This window comes from Aquarana catesbeiana, linkage group LG02, assembly GCF_042186555.1.
Source record: "Aquarana catesbeiana isolate 2022-GZ linkage group LG02, ASM4218655v1, whole genome shotgun sequence".
Classification (NCBI taxonomy): Eukaryota; Metazoa; Chordata; class Amphibia; order Anura; family Ranidae; genus Aquarana; species Aquarana catesbeiana.
In genome coordinates, this window is record NC_133325.1 from 378,176,808 (window position 1) to 378,191,478 (window position 14,671).

The following is a 14,671-nucleotide window of genomic DNA, read 5'->3' on the forward strand; positions in this document are numbered from 1 at the left end:
TCCATACCAGACCCTTCAGGTCTGGTATGGATTTTAAGGGGAACCCCGCGCCAAAAAAAAAAAAAAAAACGGCGTGGGGTCACCCCAAAAATCCATACCAGACCCTTATCCGAGCACCCAACCTGGCAGGCCGCAGGAAAAGAGGGGGGACGAGAGAGCGCCCCCCCCTCCTGAACCGTACCAGGCCACATGCCCTCAACATTGGGAGGGTGCTTTGGGGTAGCCCCCCAAAACACCTTGTCCCCATGTTGATGAGGACAAGGGCCTCATCCCCACAACCCTGGCCGGTGGTTGTGGGGGTCTGCGGGCGGGGGGCTTATCAGAATCTGGAAGCCCCCTTTAACAAGGGGACCCCCAGATCCCGCCCCCCCTGTGTGAAATGGTAAGGGGGTACAAAACCCCTACCATTTCACTAAAAAAATGTCAAAAATGTTAAAAATGACAAGAGACAGTTTTTGACAATTCCTTTATTTAAATGCTTCTTCTTTCTTCTATCTTCCTTCATCTTCTTCTTCTGGTTCTTCGGGCTCTTCTGGTTCTTCCTCTGGCATTCTCGTCCAGCATCTCCTCCGCGGCGTCTTCTATCTTCTTCTCCTCGGGCCGCTCCGCACCCATGGCATGGGGGGAGGCTCCCACTCTTCTCTTCATCTTCTTCTCTTCTTCATCTTCTTCTTTTCTTCTCTTCTTCTCTTCTTCTCTTCTTCATCTTCTTCTCCGGGCCGCTCCGCATCCATGCTGGCATGGAGGGAGGCTCCCGCTGTGTGACGGCGTCTCCTCGTCTGACGGTTCTTAAATAATGGGGGCGGGGCCGCCCGGTGACCCCGCCCCCTCTGACGCACGGTGACTTGACAGGACTTCCCTGTGACGTCACAGGGAATGCCACAGGGAAGTCCCATCACGTCCCGTTATTTAAGAACCGTCAGACGAGGAGACGCCGTCACACAGCGGGAGCCTCCCTCCATGCCAGCATGGATGCGGAGCGGCCCGGAGAAGAAGATGAAGAAGAGAAGAAGAGAAGAAAAGAAGAAGAAGAGAAGAAGATGAAGAGAAGAGCGGGAGCCTCCCCCCATGCCATGGGTGCGGAGCGGCCCGAGGAGAAGAAGATAGAAGACGCCGCGGAGGAGATGCTGGACGAGAACGCCGGAGGAAGAACCAGAAGAGCCAGAAGAACCAGAAGAAGAAGAAGATGAAGGAAGATAGAAGAAAGAAGAAGCATTTAAATAAAGGAATTGTCAAAAACTGTCCGTCATTTTTAACATTTTTGACAGTTTTTTAGTGAAATGGTAGGGGTTTTGTACCCCCTTACCATTTTACACGGGGGGGCGGGATCTGGGGGTCCCCTCCTTAAAGGGGGCTTCCAGATTCCGATAAGCCCCCGCCCGCAGACCCCCACAACCACCGGCCAGGGTTGTGAGGATGAGGCCCTTGTCATCATCAACATGGGGACAAGGTGTTTTGGGGGCTACCCCAAAGCACCCTCCCAATGTTGAGGGCATGTGGCCTGGTACGGTTCAGGAGAGGGGCCGCTCTCTCTTCCCCTCTTCCTCTTTTCCTGCGGCCTGCCAGGTTGCCTGCTCGGATAAGGGTCTGGTATGGATTTTTGAGGGGACCGGACGCCTTTTTTTTTTTTTTTGGCGCGGGGTTCCCCTTAAAATCCATACCAGACCTGAAGGGTCTGGTATGGAATTTAGGGGGACCCCCACGTCATTTTTTTTTTAAATTTTGGCAGGGGTTTCCCTGTGGGGAATTCCCATGCCGTTTTTATCAATGATCTTTTATGTGTATTGTCGGACCGGCAATGCAATAGCCGCGAGTAGTTTTAAATGGCTTTTTTCCTTCGAAATGTCATTTTGCTGTCAGACTGTTCTAAACATGGGAAACATGCGCCCCTTTACAGGCATACTATAGACACCCCCCAGCTACGAAATTTAAAGGGATATTACACTTTTATTGTTTAAAATATTGTTATTAAAATCACTGCTCCTGAAAAAACGGCCGTTTTCAAAACTTTTTTTTGCATTGATCCATGTCCCCTGGTGCAGGACCCGGGTCCCCAAACACTTTTTATGACAATAACTTGCATAAAAGCCTTTAAAATTAGCACTTTTGATTTCTCCCATAGACTTTCAAAGGGTGTTCCGCGGCATTCGAATTTGCCGCGAACACCCCCAAATTGTTCGCTGTTCGAACATGATTTCAACTCGAACTCGAAGCTCATCCCTACCGTAGAGGAGTGCCATATAAGGGATCTGAACATTGAATTGATGATTCAAAATTGTTTCAAGGGGATCACTAGCGGGAAATTATGCAACACATAGAGAATTTGGGGCATAAGAATCACTTTTATGAGGTTGATCCTACCTACTGGTGACATTTTTAGCCTGGATCAGACCTTAATCCTATCACGAATATGATTTAGCAGGGGAGTAAGATTCAGCCTAAGATAATCCAAAGGGTCAGGGGTGACTTGTAGGCCAATATATTTAATAGTCGTAGACACTGGTATATCAAGAAGTGTTGGCAGTTGCTGGTCTGTGCTCACATCAAGGAACATGAGCGAGGATTTATTCCAGTTTACTACCAACCCTGAATACAAGCCGAAGGTCTGCACCACCTCCATAGCTTCATCCAATGACTTCCCGGTATCCCCTAAGAGTAGCATGGTGTCATCTGCATATAACATTAACTTCTCCTGTATCCCCCCGAATCGGAAGCCTTGAATAGCAGTGTTGGAATGGATGAGTGCCGCTAGGGGCTCTATGGCTAGCGAACAGAAGAGGGGACAGTGGGCACCCCTGTCTAGTACCCCTATGCACAAGTACATGTTCAATACTGTCAAACGCCTTGTGGGCGTCTAAGGACAGTAGTGCCCTGTCCCCTTGTTGTCGGCCTCAGTCTGGATATTAAGGAAAAGTCTGCGCAAATTTATTGCTGTAGATTTTTGGGGCATGAACCCTGCCTGATCAGAATGTATAATAGTGGATATTACTTCGTTTAAACGCATAGCAAGGACTTTTGCTAGAATTTTCACATCATTCTGTAGGAGAGATATGGGTCTGTAAGAACCCGGGTCTAGTGGGTCTTTGCCTGGTTTCAACAGCAGCACTATGATGGCTTTGGTTATGGACGGGGGGAGACTTTTGTTTTTCTTAGCCTCTTTGAATACATTCAGTAGTTTGGGTAGCATACCCTCAGCGCATTGCTTGTATACTTAAATTGGAATACCGTCTTCCCCCGATGCTTTAGAGTTAGGAAATATCCCGGTTGCCCGCTGGAGCTCCTCCAAGGTAAGAGGAGCATCCAGCTGCTCTCTAGCACACTCTGATAACGTTGGGAGGTCTGTTTGGACTGATGAGTCTGTTTGGACTGATATAAAGTAGAGTAGTAGGAGACTAGCTCAGACATTATGTGATCAGAATTATTGGTTACAACTCCCGCCTGAGTCCTAAGTGCGCTAATAGAGGGTGAGTTCTGTTGCGAGTGAGCAATTTTCGCTAGCAGGCGACTGGTCTGCTCCCCTTCCTCATAATAGGCCAGTTTGCTAAGAAAGCGTTTCCTCCCTGCTCCGAAGGTATACATTTTTTCCTTTAGAAATGTCTTTTTGCTGTGGTATTGTTCTAAACACATGAAAATGCGCTACTTTACGGGCATACTAAGGACACCCCCCAGGCATGATATTTAAAGGAATATTTCATTTTTATTGTTTCACTTTAAGCATTATTAAAATCACTGCTCCCGAAAAAACTTCAGTTTTTAGAACTTTCTTTTGCATTGATACATGTCCCCTGGGGCAGGACCTGAGTCCCCAAACACTTTTTATGGCAATAACTTGCCTATAAGACTTTAAAATTAGCACTTTTGATTTTTCACATTCATGTCCCATAGACTTTAACGGCGTGTAACGTGTGTTTGAACACATTTTTTGCCTGTTCGCATATTCTGCTGCGAACCGAATAGCACACTCCTGAACCCTGTACTCTGTACGTAATGTATTCCTCAATCCTTCCACACTTTGTGTAATGCACACTTCCATATTTTATGCAAAACCATTTGAAATGGAAGCTTTTTCTTTTTTTTTCTTTTTTTTTTTTTAAATGATAGTCCTGGGATTTGTATGTGTCTGTGAGACTATCTTGTGGCAAAGCAATCAAAGCATATTTTAGAGGTACAAGGAAACCTGAGTTTTGTTTAACCATGCCCATTAAGCCCATTCCACTGTTAAGAGTTTGACCACACCCACTTTTGCCGCAGTGCGCGTATCTCGCAGTCCGTCGCTTCCTCCCTCAAGTTTCCCTCATTCTGAAGTTCAAAAGTTGGGAGGTATGTTGAAGGTGTAACATGTAGCATATTCCAGCCCCCTAAACTCCCTCCCCTCCTCTATGACAGTGGGCAGGGGTTCATCTTCCCCATAGCCGCTGTCACATTTTAAATTGATGTGGCTATGCAGGGCTTTGCCTGCCTAGTCGCATCATTCATTCACAGGGATCTGTGAATTAATAAATTACAAGTCTCATCTGCCATGTCTTGTAGTTCTCAATAGACTACAAGTGCACTGGTCAGCACCCTCACAGTCCATTCACCCTTACTCCATCTTTCCAACTGAAAGCTGAAGGGGGAGTGTGTGTAGGAGCCTGACAGAAAGTGAGAGGCTATCCCTAAAGTCAGGAAATCTGGTTGTTACTAGGATCACCATAACTAGATTTTCCCTCTATTCCTGTTCAAGTGACAACCCAAAATGTGTTTGTTTTTTTCACTTTTGCTAATAATGGTAAATAGGACAAATAGAGAGGGTGACTCTCCCTATTGGGGGCACAGATAGCAGTAAAAACCTGACAGGTGTTCTAATCCCTCTCCGCTCTGTCCAAAACAAAACAAAAATGTTTTCTTTAGTTATACTTTAAATTAAACCCACTTTCCTACAAGGAACACCTATTGTTATGCTTAACACCCTATAAACGACTTTTCTAGGTTGACGCATCTGTACAGACCCACCCAACTAAGCAGAACTAAAGTAGTCCATGGAAGATTCTTTTTTTTTTTTTTTTTTCAACCAGTGGGTTGAATGAAAAAAAATTACTTGATTCCTCCATTCACATATTCGAGGTGGATGGAGGAATTCTCCCACTGAGCCTTTGTATTCTGACAGTAAAGAGACATTTTCCAATGGGATGGCTGTACAGAAGTCAATCGGCAGATTGACTTTTGCACAACCACCCTGCCCATACATAGATCAAAATTATCCACAGTCCCTGCTGAACTGGCTGAATTTTGATACATGTATGGCTGGCTTAACACTCCCTAAAACCAAATAAAACTAGCATTTTTTTATAAACTGGGGGTTACAATGTACAACTAAACATCATCATTCTTGGAGGTGGCAGCCATCTTTACTCTCTTGCAACGCTTAGGCAATGGTGCTGACATTTAATGCATGTGTTGGCTAGCATTTCCCATACATGTCACTGTGGTTGTGCTGGCCACTACATCATGACAGGATGCAATAGTAGCATGGTGTCTGGCTGAAGGGACAGCAGCATGCAGAAAAGGACATGCTAACGATAACATCAATAAACATGTTTTAGATAGTAGTAGGGCTCTACAAGACAGCAAAGGATGGACGTGCTTTCTTATAGACAAGTAAGCAATCAAGCTTTTCATTATTATTATTACCATGGACACCCAGGCAGAGGGGAAAAAAAAGCAGCTCAGGCTGTAATACTCACTTTCATCCCCTGCAGTAATGCTATTCGGCCACAAGATGCCCTCAGCCTCATTCAGCCTGGTACTCTGAAGACATTCTATAAATGGATAGGTGTCATGGCTTTGCCCTGTAAAGTGTCTCCACGGCACCTTTCATTCAAAGTGTATGTTTCATCCAAAGTTATGTCAGTCCTCTGCATCTTCGAAGGTCCTCCACTACAGCAGAAGAGGTAAAGCAGAAGACCCAGCACGGCATGTGGATGAGCTTGAAGTTGAGAATTGTAGTTGCCACCTTCTAGGATAGAATACCAATCTTATGCATTGGTAGGGGAATAATTAATATTATTCCCTACCTGCACAGTTGAATGAAGAATTATTGATAAAAAATATAAATATATAAAATAATCTAATGGAGCTGCCTGTTCTAAAGTTGTGATAAACTTGTAAGTGAAGATATGTGTGTGTGATGAACCGCGCTCCCTGTGGGTTAATACCTATATTTAAAGTGCATACAGTGCCAAATAAAGTATACAACCACCGGATTCACTCCAATGGGAGAAGTAATCAAACACTAAATAATAAACACAAGTGTAAATAAACTGTGATCAAACATATAAATTCCATCAACTCGATAAGAATCACAAATCGATAATGTCCAAATAACCAAGGATAAGAAAATATTTTAAGTCCAAAGAATCTCATCAAACATTCTCCAGTGAAGTGGTGAGTTATTTAATCCAATGAATGGGTGACTGTAGGAATCCTTCACCAACACCAAGCACTCAGCCTACTCACCAGATGGAGATGATCCCTATTACGGAGATCATAACAGCATTGAGAAATTAGATATTTCTGAAGATCCGTCTCAGTAAGCCCTGTGGTACCTCCGTTTGCCCCGCCAAGGGGAATGGCCACACGTATCCGGGTCAGACATGAAACAAAGAACAATCTTTCATGGTGAAGTATATCATAAAAAGGTTTCTTTAATTAAAAAATGGCTCTTAAAACCATTCAACAAAGAACAAAAGTAAAAAGTATACAAATGGACGCGGGGACGCCGTTTGCGCTCCACCAGCGTTCCACTGTAGGCAGAAGTGACGTATCATGCTCAACCACATCCAACACATTTCATCAGCACGTCTGACATCATCAGGGGTCACATGACCGGATACATCACCTCCATTATTTATACTGCCGCCCACTCAAGGATATCCAATCAAATCCTTCCAATTGGCATTGAATTGATTAAAAATAAACCTTGTACTAGTAAATGTACACGTTCAATAGTGGACCACTTACTCTCCGCAACCACAAGGTGTCGCATGTGAGGCCAAACTATTAAATTTTCCAATTTTCTGTAGTAATTTTTATCCATTATTTTATCTATTACATTTTAATTTTTTAACCAATATAATTCTTTATCCACTATTGAACATGTACATTAACTAGTACAAAGTTTATTTTTAATCAATTCAATGCCAATTGGATATCCTTGAGTGGCCGGCAGTTTAAACAATAGAGGTGATGTATCCGGTCATATGATGTCAGATGTCAGACCAAAAGAAAGCTCTATTTGTGGGAACAAAATGATAAAAAATTTGTTTGGGTACAGCGTAGCATGACCGCGCAATTGTCATTCAAATTGCAACAGCGCTGAAAGGTGAAAATTGGGCTGGGCGGGAAGGTGTCTAAGTGCCTGGTATTGAAGTGGTTAAATAAACCTTTTTATGATAGACACATGGCGCCTCCTGCACCCCCAAGACAGAGACTATTCCTACTTTTCACAAGTTCATCATTCATATTCACGACTGGACTATCTATTCCTGTCCCACAAGGACCTGCCAAGGGTGGTGGATTCTTCTATAGATGTCATCTCCTTCTCGGACCATGCTCCAATACACCTGACTCTTCAACTGGGGCCAGTGACCAAACCCCCATCTTCGTGGAGACTAAATGAGGCTTTGTTACAATCTGAAGAGATACGAGAGGAGGTACAGGCTAAGTTACAGGAATATTTCTCCTTGAACGAGGCCTCGGTCCCCAATCCCTTAGTGATGTGGGAGGCACATAAGACGGCTATCAGGGGTATCCTAATCAGCATCGGGGCACGTCTTAAAAGGGAGAGAACTCGTCGATTCGACGAACTCACCCGTCAGATCCAGACCTTAGAATGCTCACATAAGGCCAGTCTAGCTCGCTCCACTTACCAGGAGCTACTCAAAGCACGTGAAGAACTTCGCTCACTCCTTCTACACAAAACGAAAGAGAAATTGGCATGGGCACGACGTACGATGTACGAGTTCTCCAATAAACCGGGTTCTCTCCTGGCCAGAGCACTACGAGGCCCCCGTACTAAAACCTACATTTCTCATATCATGTCCCCCTCCGGCAGGAAGGTATCCACATCTTCCGATATGGCAGAGGAGTTTCGACTGTTTTACAGTGGTCTATACAACTTGGATAGACCCCCTCCCGCAGATCCCAACTCTGCCGGGGGTCCCACTCCCCAAACATACCTAGCCTCCTCGGGCATGCCATCCCTTCCGTCCAGCACTCTGGAGGAACTGGAGGAACCCATTACGGTAGAGGAATTGGTAGTGGCGCTGGCGAGCTCGAAACCAAAGAAAGCCCCAGGTCCTGACGGCCTCACACCATCTTATTACAAGACCTTCTTTGAGACGCTCTCCAAACCCCTAGTATCTGCACTGAACTCGATTACCAAAGGTAATTCTTTCCCTATTGACTCTCTTAGAGCCTACATTTCCCTCATCCCAAAGGAAGGGAAGGACTTGCTGCGATGTGGGAGCTATCGGCCGATAGCCTTACTGAACACCGACTTGAAACTATTTGCCAAGATATTGGCAAACAGGTTACTTCCACATATACCGGGCCTAATCCACAGAGATCAAGCGGGCTTTGTGCCACAGCGAGAACCCCGTGACAACACTATTAGGGTGATTAACCTAGTTCACGCAGCCAGGACATCACGGCGACCCCTTCTCCTGCTGTCAACAGACGCGGAGAAGGCCTTCGACCGCGTGGATTGGACGTTTGTAAGGGCCACCTTGGAGCATATCGGTCTCCGCGCCTCGATGCTCAGCTGGATTCTGTCGCTCTATTCCTGTCCTACAGCCGCAGTTAAGGTTAATGAGACTAGGTCGGGGTTTTTCAATATTCGAAACGGCACCAGACAGGGCTGTCCCTTATCCCCGTTGATCTTTATACTTACCCTGAAACCACTGCTGTGTAAGATACGGGCAAATCCGCATATTACTGGATATCGTAAATCCTCCGGGGCCCACAAGGTTGCTGCCTTTGCCGACGACCTCATCTTCTTCCTGACAGACCCGCTTGCCTCACTCCCCATATTGCTCCACTCTCTGCAGGAATATGGAGCTCTATCCCTTTTTCAAATAAATATGACCAAATCCTCCCTACTCAACATCACCCTGGACTCGAACACAATTCGTCAATTACGCTCAGAATACCAATTCCATTGGGCAACTAACACCATCACCTACCTAGGAATAGCCATGACCCCCGACCCTGCCAATCTTTATCAAGCGAATTTTACCCCATTGCTTCACAGTCTCAAGACTGACCTGCATCACTGGCACTCCCTTACTTTAACGTGGTTCGGTCGTTGTAATGCCATCAAGATGACCGCATTGCCGAGGGTGCTTTACCTCCTTCAAGCCATTCCCATTCGCCTTCCACCCCCTTTCTTCAAACGAATTGATGCCTTATTTCGGGAGTTTGTCTGGTCACACCGGCAGCCTCGCCTCAAATTGTAAATACTCCATATGGCAAAACATAGGGGAGGGGTGGGACTCCCAGATATGAAAGCCTATTATAGAGCAACTCATCTCACCAGACTAATTGACTGGTATTGTCATGCGGAGGCGAAACAGTGGGTGACAATGGAGTCAGAGGACTCTGACGGTACAGCCAAGAGCTGGCCGTGGATTGTCACCCCCATCCCAAAGGCCCTGGTTGACCACCCTACCCTAGGTGGCACACTGCAGGTCGTTAGAGAAACCTTCTGCAAAACCTTGGTATCCCCCACACCGTCCCCCATGGTGCCGATTCTGGGCAACCCGGACTTCCCACCTGGCTGTCAGGGCCCAATATACAGGTCCCTGTCGGCGGAGGGAAGGTGGCCACACCTTCACGACTTCCTTGGTCCAAATGGCCAGCTCAGTGCAGCAGCCGGATTGGAAGGTTCCAACCCGCCACTGGACTTCCTGAGTGGACTCCAACTGCGTAACTATCTACGCCGATGCTCACGGACTCTGGGCAACTCGCGCCCGCTCACTGGGCTGGAACGAATATGTCACCGCAGGGAACCCATACGTCACTCCCTGTCCTTGATATATGCCTCTCTGATCTCTCCGGCAGACGGGTTCATCCCCCCTTTTCTCTCTAAATGGGAGGACGATTTGGGAGCTCGCTTTGATGAACAACAGAGAGAAAAAATTTTACATTTTGCCCAAAAATCTTCTTTGGCCTCCAGGGTCCAAGAGACCTGCTTCAAAATCATGACTAGATGGTACAGAGTGCCATCCACTCTGCATCGATTTTTCCCACGGGTCCCAAGTCTCTGCTGGCGCTGTGGGACAGGGGAAGGAACTATGCTTCACATCTTTTGGGACTGTCCCAAAATCAAACCCTACTGGCGGGAGGTGACACGTACGATTGAACATCTAACGGGTGCCACCCTGGAGGAGGATCCTGGGGCATGTCTGCTACACCTCTCTAGACGACCAATTAAGAAATATAAAGCCTCCCTTACTATACAGCTATTGAACGCTGCCAAGGCTTGCATCCCCTTATCTTGGAGATCGGAGACCCCACCAACGAAAATCCAGTGGTACGCCAAGGTGAATGAGTTGCGTGATATGGAAGATCTTACTGCCACTCTGTACGGCAGGGAGGAGGCCTTTCGAGATACGTGGCGCCCATGGCAGCAATTTATCTACTCCGAGGCATACCTCAGTGAGGTGACCTAGAATAAAAAATTCTTGGACAGGGGACCCCGCCTGGCCGGGGGGCCTCACCGCCGTTCTTCGTTCTCAGTTCTTAGTCCCTTCCCCTCTTTCTTCTCCCCTCCCCCTCCCTTTCTACCCCCGTCCTTTGTCTTACACTTTTTCCTCTTTTTTCTTTTTTCTCCTGCCTTTTACCCCCCCCCTCCCCCTCTCCTCAATCCTCCCCCTTCTACTCTGTTTTACTCCCCCTTTATAATTTTCCAGCCATGGGAAGGTTTAGCCAGATATGGTGTATATCTTGGACTGCATTGCACTTTGTTAGTATCCCATGGTTGGACTCTGCTGGCTTCCTAGGGAGCCTCTTCCCTGGCCAGTGGAGAGTACTTTATTTACCGTTTGGTCATGACAGTAATGCGATCTAAATGTTTTTTGAAATAGGGGATATTCTCAGGAAATCTCATCGGCTGAATACTTAAACAGTCATTGTGTGATAATTCTCCTTTATGTCCCATATGTCTCTTCACAGATCGTGTAACCAAAGAAAATGCTACTGTACACTTTTGTTTCTGGCAATTGACTATGTCAATGATTTATCTCAATACTTGTTTTATTATATTTACATAAGCTGTATGATGTCTCTTTGCAGTGATTATCGCAATGTAACGCTTATTTTTTGGAAAATAAAGGAATTACAAAAAAAAAAAAAAAAATAAACCTTTTTATGATATACTTCACCATGGGAGATTGTTCCTTGTTTCATGTCTAATCCGGATACGTGTGGCCATCCTCCTTCAGTATTCGATCAGAGTACCACCGGGCTTGCTGAGACGGATCTTCAGAAATATCTAATTTCTCAATGCTTTTATGATCTCCGTAATAGGGATCATCTCCATCTGGTGAGTAGGCTGAGTGCTTGGTGTTGGTGGAGGATTCCTACAGTCACCCATTCATTTTATTAATGAAAGCACCGCTTCTCTGGAGAATGTTTGATGAGATTCTTTGGACTTAAATTATTTTCTTATCCTTGGTTATTTGGACACTATCGATTTGTGATTCTTATTGAGTTGATGGAATTTATATGTTTGATCACAGTTTATTTACACTTGTGTTTATCATTTAGCGTTTGATTAATTCTCCCATTGGAGTGAATCCGGTGGTTGTATACTTTATTTTACACTGTATGCACTTTAAATTAAGGTATTAATCCACAGGGAGCATGGTTCATTACACACAATACCAATCTATAGTTGAACTCTAGGCAGATATAAAAAAAACACAAAATAATGCAGCTCTGTAATCAGTAATACATTAAAGTGGAGTTCCACCCACTTTTACAACTCTTCAGCATCCCTCACTAAACTGTGCACTGTAAACAAATTGGATATTTTTATTTTTTTTTTCTCAGCACCTACTGTATATCTGCTGTATTCATTTTTCACTTCCTCCTCCCTGGCCGCGGCCCATCGCATCATTTCCTGTTTGCAATGCCTTCTGGGAAGGGGCGGCAACTTCCTTTGAAACTGCCGTTGCTATGGAAACCTGACCTGAAACCTATTACACTGCTTGTGCTGCACTGAGCATGTGCGAGATCTGCAAGGATGAGATCCAGGAAGAAATACAGTCTGGCTTCAGATGCCCACACTTAAGATGGCCACGGCCTGCTGTAAGTTTATAAAATAACAAACTACTGCTATAAACTAACAAAACAGACCTTAGTTTACAGACTAACTTTACTAGAATACATTAAGCTTGTGTATTATAGGGGTATTTTTATTTAAAAAGTATAATTTCGGCCGGAACACCATTTTAATAAATGTATTTTAAAATTAACCAGTATAAGTACCTGAATTTGACCCGTTTTCAGCCTCTTGCAGTGTATGTACAGCAGAGCTGGAGTGTGACAGGAAGAAGCAGTACAGGGCTCCAGATCCAATCAGTTCATGTGCTGACAAGAAGAATGCTGATAGGAGGAGAGATCAGAGTAACTAAGATAAGTTAATCGTGGTGCTGCTTCTCCTTTCACTCAACAGGCACAAATTGGAGAAGAGTCCAGGACAACCTGGGCTCAGCAAAAGTAGAATAATGGTGGGCATCAAACTGAGGACATTTATTAGCAGGAAAAAAAGTGAATTATGTAGCAAAAGTTGGTTTTGTTATTTTATCTTTCAGTAGGTTATTTGTATGATATTTTGGCAGGAGTTCTGCATTAAAGTCTTAATAAACCCTAAAATTTGAATAAAACAAGTAGCAGCTTACCAGCCACCTGAGCTGGTCAGAAGATCACCATCACAGGTTTCCTCTGCTCAGCTGGCTCCATTTCCTTGTGTGTCCTATGGAGCTTTACGTGTGCCATCCCAGGAGAGAGACAAGCTGGCCTTAAATGTTGCCTGTGCATGTGGCGTTGGGATGATTAATAAGGGGGGATCAGGGGACATTCTGTGCTGTTATCATTGCATGTTCCCTGACCTGAATTTCAGAGAACACTGTTAATTATAAGTTGGTTCATTTAATTGAAATGTTGCTGAAAACATTAGGACTAGGACTGAGCTGGGTTTGGTGGGAAATTAGTCCAAAACCAGCTTGACAGAACCTTTTGAAAGCTATCACATGATCCATACCTTTCAACTTTCTGAGATGGGAAAGAAGGACACGCAAAGTCCCAGGTGCTGACCCAGAAAGGTAGCCATACAAATCCATAACTGGTAGAGAGGCACTCACTGGTCTTTCAGAGGAGATAGATCAAAACAGCAGAGTTTTTATTGTCGATGTTTGGATGAAGCTCAGTCATCTTTCCTCAACAATAAAAACTCCTCTGCAAGACCCATGAGTGCCTCTCTACCAGTTATGGATTTGTATGGATTTCTTTGTGGGTCAGCATCTGGGAATTTACCTCAAACATAGAATGCGGTTGTTACCCTTGAGACTATTAGCAAAAAGTATGTAGGCAAAGGATGCACTCTTGCTGCACCCCTGTTACCTGGAGACTTAATCTGTAGCAAGGTCCCAGGCCTCCTTCTGTCTAATGCGAACCTCCAGGGCCAGGCATAGCTGACATCCTTTTGTATGTAGTGGGTTGTGAGGCATAGTGGGTGCAAAGGTGGTAAAAGTCATTGGGCACCAGACACTTCTTGGATGCAAACGAGGTTTTATTTCTCTTAACAGTCCTTTTTGTATTTTTGGGGGGAAAGTGGGTTAGGGCCAGGACACAGGTAGTTGCAAGATTAATTGTCAGACTCCGAGACTTCAATAGAAGGACAGCCATGCAGGGAAAGGCATCCAGCAAGACGCCACTTCTGCATGTTTAGGAATGCTGTCCCCATAGCAACAGTCTTTAACAGTTCCAAACACAAGACTTAAGCTCGGTTCACACTAGGAGCGGCACGACTTGCAGGTCGCCTCACCGAGGCGACCTGCACACGACATCCACGGCGACTTGCAAAACGACTTCTGTATAGAAGTCTATGCAAGTCGCCTCAGGTCGCCCCAAAAGAAGTACAGGAACCTTTTTCTAAGTCGAAGCGACTTGCTTCGCTCCTATTAGAACAGTTCCATTGTACAGAACGGGAGGCGACTTGTCAGGCTCTGCATTACTTTAAGGCTGCTTTTACACTGGGGCGGGCATTGACGGTAAAACGCTGCTAGTTTTAGCGGCACTATTCAGCCGCTAGTGGGGTGCTTTTAACCCCTGCTAGCGGCCGAATAAAGGGTTAAATGCGCCTGTGTAGTGCCGCAACAGTGGTGTATACACCGCTCCTCCACTGCCCCAATGATGCTGCTTGCAGGACTTTAACGTCCTGCCAGCGCAGCACCCCAGTGGGAAAGCACTCGGGCTCTCACACTGGGACTGCAGGGGAGGCATTTTTCAGGCGCTTTACAGGTGCTATTTTTAGCCCAAAGGCGCCTCAGTGTGAAAGGGGTCCAACTGATAATTGTGTGAGCTTTCTTTTGGTGGTATTTAATTACCACTGCCTTTTTTTAGTTTTTGC